Source organism: Siphateles boraxobius, unplaced genomic scaffold, assembly GCF_051911475.1.
Source record: "Siphateles boraxobius isolate OS27281-9 unplaced genomic scaffold, OSU_SipBor_1 6, whole genome shotgun sequence".
NCBI classification, from domain to species: Eukaryota; Metazoa; Chordata; class Actinopteri; order Cypriniformes; family Leuciscidae; genus Siphateles; species Siphateles boraxobius.
This window is the reverse complement of record NW_027509186.1, coordinates 296,354-302,353: the sequence shown is the minus strand read 5'-3', so window position 1 is coordinate 302,353 and position 6,000 is coordinate 296,354.

Here is a 6,000-nt window from a genome sequence, read left to right as displayed (position 1 = left end):
ACAGCCACACCGGGGTGATCAAGATTCTCATCTCCTTACCCCACCTTATGGGTATAAAACAGAAGGTAAACAACCTCACATAATAGATCACAGCGTCCCACAAGGAGCGGACCTGTGGCCAAAGCCTTACAGACCAGCTAGACACTGAGGTTCGAACCAGATTCAATGCAGCTGGACTGAGCATGCCCAGGACCAGCACAGAACTGTCACCATGGCAGCAACCCAGGTACCAGCCAAGCCCCTTGGAGAAGCCATGGAGGACAGCACCCTCAACCTGCAAACACCACAGGAAGACCACGGCTGTCAACGACAGCATCCTCTTCCATACCCTTCACACAGGTGTCAATCTGAGGCTCCGCAAGGACAGCTGGACGCACCTGCCTCAGAGTTACTGGAGCCGCTGACACACGCAAAATAGCTCCCTGCACAGGACTCACCCGAGGAGTCCTGTAAGGTACAAGCTTCCGACTCCTTGCCCACCCCAGCTTAGGCAAGCTTGCGTCGGCACCACCATAAGGACAGAACAACACTTCAATCCTTCAGACCTCTCGTGACTGAGAGGCTAACAACCACCTTCTGACCTCCGGCCACCAGCACCATGTCAGCTTGAAAACCTCTCTATGCTACATAGAGGCCTAACCACTTCCTGCAACCACAAGGAAACACCTGCCCCAAAACTAATGAACTTCAGAATGTCCCAAAACCTGCTGCCTCAACACCTGCTGCAGAGACCTGGACTTGGCTACTGTCCACATCACCAGCCGTGGAACGACCAACGCTCCAGAAGACACGAGCAACCAGAGGCCACCATGGCCTTCCAGCCTTCTATGACAAGTGTGTGTCCGATCTCTCTGCACTTCCAACTTCGCTCGTGGTTGTCCTTGAGGGGGGACAACAACGATCGAGAGGGGGGATCTGTAGGGTATGGACCAATCAGACACATACTAATTATTCATTATATACAAAGGTTTATGAAACTCCTCACACAGCCCAAATGAACAAACACAAGGGCAGAAACAGTGTCATGTTACAGGGCATGACAAGGAGATTTTACGACCTCCGAGGAATGTGGCCACATACTCAAGAGAGAGACTATGAAACAGAAACCCTCTTTAAAACAGACTTTGCTGCATTAATCATAGACTAACTGATCTATAAATGAACATGCATAAAACTGTGAAAGAAACAGTGTAAATGGTTTACTGTCTCGTGTACTATTAGGTATATATTATGGTATGTATCCTGGTATACAACAAACTAACGATCAATGTAACCTCACCTGTATAGTGCCTCCTACCTAACTAATCCTCATTTAATGACTCACACTTTGATGTACATCACCTTCTTCTAGAATGCAGTGTGGATGTGTTATAGCTATTTTAGCATTAATGAAGGTATAATCTTCCTAGGGACAAAGATCCATAAATCAACTAAGAGCCACTTTCCCTCTCAGACATGTCCCCTTTTCTGATTGGTCGAGTTCAACCCTTAGGGGAGGATCTTCTCCAGGCCTTATTAGAGACAGTCCACATGTGACCTGCCTCTCTTAGTTTTTCCATCCAGCCGCAACACTGTTCTGGTGAGACTGGGGAGCCCCCTCCCCCTCCACGGGGGCCCCAGGGCCCAGCAGGCCTCGATTCCAACCAGATCCGGCCTCATGGAAAAGAGAGAAGACTCTCTCACAAAGAACCAAGGACAATCTCAGGAGTTTTGGAACAAAGACTCCAACCAACAAAGACTCCAACCAACAACGACTCCAATCACCCATCCTTCCGACTTCCTCACTTCTCCTGGGTGCTCGGCGTGGCCTCAACAGAGTCCCAGGCCTTGCCCAAACCAGCCATGCGGTCCTGGAGAAAGAGAACGCTCAACCAACTTCCACTTGACACTGCCGGAACCATCAACGACTTCAATTTTCAACAACTTCAAGAATTGTTCCCATTACAAATGCAAGTATTCAATTCAATGAAATGTGTAAAATGAAATTCTGATGGTTCTTCTCATAGACCCTCTTCCGGTTTCCAACTTCATCCTATCACTAACCTATTTATGTATTCATGTGTGTATGTTGTTTAGTTTATTTATATTCATATAAATATCTATATTTAGTTAATAAAACTTGTACATAATATGTATTTGGTTCTGTTTTGCTTGCAATACAAGTCATTTTACGATCACGGTTTTTGCTACTGGCTCAAAGTACAAGTACAGGCGAAGAAATAATTATTCTTCGGTGGCCATGGAAGATACCCTTTTCTTAGAATAAATTAATAATCAAAAGAGTTCGTTGGAAGAACTGATTAATTGATTGTAATATTAATTCAGCCACATCAAGTTAATCCAATTAACTGACCCAAATATTTATAATTAATAATAACAAGATATTATTGATTATTAATATTTCCAAAAAGCTGAGTTCCTTACAAGAGTTAGTATATATTTACAGTTTTTTTCAATTGTTTACACGCAATTTTGAAAACCGGGTTCTTTTTTTCAAAATGTAATCACAATTATCCAAACACCACACTCAATTGGCATAATTCCTAGATTGTTTGGAAAATGACACACTTCTGTCAAAACATACACACTTCAGTCAAAAGATATACACATATTTGTGAAAATGCTATTAGTTTTCATTTAACCAACACAGTCCTCAATGATCAGACACTATTGTAACCAGTTTCACACTGTTGTGATAAATAAAAAACACATTTGTAAAAATACTATTTTTAGGAAATAGCATGTGCTAGATTTTTGGCCAGACATTGTTATGTAAGGGATAATTTAGATGAAAAAAAAATTGTGACACACAAACAACATTCTTCATGATTAGTTTGAGATATAGGGAGAATGTACACAAATAGGCCTACTATAAACTTACCAAGCACTGCACAACACTGATTTCTGCAGACTCATATTTCAAGTATTTATTTACAGTATTTCTTACCATAATCAGTTACAGTAATCAACCAACAATGAAATCAATGAAAAAAATAAAATCTGTAGACAAATTAAAATTACTGCATGAAGTACATACAGTTTGACTCTGAAGAAAAACTGCTGTAAAAGCAACAAGAATACTGTAACTATTCAGTTACAGTATCAACCAGAGATTTGGTTGAACTCTTTGTCCAGCTTCCATCGGTGTCAGTCCATGGTCCCTCTACCTCCTTCACCTCTTCCTCTACCTCCTTCTCCTCTTCCTCTACCTCCTTCTCCTCTTCATCTACCTCCTTCACCTCTTCCTCTACCTCCTTCTCCTCTTCCTCTACCTCCTTCATCTCCTCTTTGAGCCCCCCCTCTTATTCTCACTCTTCTTCTTCTTCTTCTTCTAGCTCCTTCCATTTTTGTTGAAGACAGGTGAACTCACCTGCTGCCTTTTATAGCACTCCTGAGTGATGCGTTTTCAAATTAGCACATGTGTGCTTCCACGCCTGATGGATGTGCATATCCAATTCATTCATTAGTGTGGTCAATGGCAATCCGGGGCTTTGTAATGACAAGGAAGTAACCTCACAATCCTTATCTGTGTCTAAGGTGTGAAAATGTGTGTAGAGTTTTACAAATCACCGTGTGTAATGTTTTGCTATAAGGGTAAGGCAGACATTGTGTGTAATGTTGTGCAAATCTGCGGAGGGGTTTTGCTCATTGGAGTAGAATTTTGCAAATTGTGTGGACATTTTTATTTTAGTGTGTAAACAATCATAAAAATCTGTAACAAAATGTGTTCTTGAGAAGAAAATTATCAATTTGGCCAATTGTGTTTTGTTGGTGTGAGTCTGTGTTAAGAGTTTAGGAAAAAGTATCTGAAGTATGGGTAAGCGCTTGTTAGCGATTGAAAAAAACTGTAAATACTTTTGAAAACAGATTCAAATAAGCGGCGATCCTAAATTGCAATATTATTTCCCACTATTACTGTTTTTGACTGTATTTTAATCATATTTCAAAAACAAAAAGAATCTTACTGAACATAGACCTTTAAACAGTATTGTATAATTCCATCTAGGATTAGTTAAAATTATTGGACAGTTATGACTGTTTCTTTCTCTTGTTATATATGCAACATATATTATATTTCATTGCATGTTGTCTCGGTAAGTAATTTCAAATTTTATTGGTCCAAAATAATTGAATTTGCATATTAACTGTCACAACTCAGTAGTCACACAAATTAGTGCTAGCAGCTGACACAATTCTGAAAACTATTGGAACAAATGTATACATTTTATTCTATAACCTTAAGTACGTTTTTGACATCCAATATTTTCTATTTTATATGAGGGTAGTCTTGGATAGATAAAGCGGTAATTAAATAAATGACCTGCTAGACTAAATGTTTTGTCTTTTTCATTCACAGACTACTCCTTCGGGGGCATTACTGCAAGATGCATCTCTAGTTCGACTGCATCGTTTGTGGTCGGACACTTTGCCACCAGAGGATCACAGGTGGATTGCCAGCAGGCTTTTTAAAATGGGGCCCAAGGGAAAACCAGAGCTTCGAGACAACCTACAGCTCTGGTATTACCCACCACAGCCAGCACTTATTTACAACCAGGCTCCAGCTCCAGACAGATTTTTTTGTCTTGCTCTGTTGCTGTGGATGCCGTACAAGCTTTGGAAGATCAAGGCTCTCTGTCCCAATTCTGCCTGCGGGCAGCATCAGCTGACTGGAGGCGGTCTGCACAAAAGGGCACGGCAGGTTCTGGACATCGATAGGATGTACAACATGGTCACAGAAACCCTCATCTGTACCAAGTGTAAAGCCTCGCATGTGTCCTGGAGTCAGACTGTCCTGCAACAGCTGGATCTGGGCAATCGCTCTGAATTTCGGGTCATCCTCACGCGGAAGTAAGTACACTTTAATTCCACATCCAGTTGATAGCCCATCATCACATATGTTTGCAAATACTTTACAAATCAATTGTGTAAAATATATGAATGTGTGGATTTAGCTTTTCCTAAGGTATGCCTGTGATATGAGAGTCATTCGGCTCCTGCGTGAGCGTGGCCTAGGCAACAGTCCCGTGTCATCAAACAGCTGCGTGAGAACCACAGTGAGGAGTGGCTCCAGCGTATGGCCCGGTACACCACCCAATGTGTGGACTTCCTCAAACGACCCGGGGTGTTGCAAATACAATTCCAGGAACCCCCAGAGCCTACAGTGGTCCCAAGCTGCAAGTGGCTGCTCACCGTGTACAGCCAAGACATCCTGACAAGGCTGGATGAATCCATGCAAGGATAACATCTACGTATGGTTCAGTCTTGAAGATGGATTCCACTAAAAAGGTTAGCAGGGGATTTTTGTTAATTTATGGTGTTTACTGTTATATCATTATAAGAGCATGAGTATCATATTCTACATGGTGTGATGTTTCATTGCATTGCATGCTTCCTGTCATCTACTGCAGATCACTAAGAAGCTGGCTGGGACGGCAAGGGGAACGGGACTCTGGCTTACCTCTGTTGGCAATGAGTTTGGTCAGGTGCTCATGAGTGTGCTGACAGCACAGGAAGGAGCAGGACTGGACATGATGGTCGATGGTCTGGTGAAAAGGTACCAGCAGGCTAGTGTGGATCCACCTGCTGTTTTGTACGTGGACTGTGGCTGCTGCACTGATGTGGGTGAGACCAAGCTGAAAACCAGATTCAGAGGGTGGCCTGATCTCATGATTCGCTTGGACATCTGGCATTTTATGCGCAGGATTGCCATGGGGTGTACAACTGATGCCCATCAGCTGTATCCCATCTTCATGTCACGGCTGTCAGCGTGCATTTTTGAGTGGGATGCGGCTGATGTTTCTATGCTTCGCAAAGCAAAGAGAGAGCTGTTGATATCCCAGGGTTGGCCTGCGCTGACAGATGAAGATGTCAACAAGCATCTTACCAGGAATGAGCTGGCACTCCATTGCCGGAGGAGGACCTGTGGAGAGGAGACTACCATCCTTCTCCTTGAGCGGCTGCTTACAGAGCTCCTGAGCAGCAAGGGCAAAGACTCCCTGG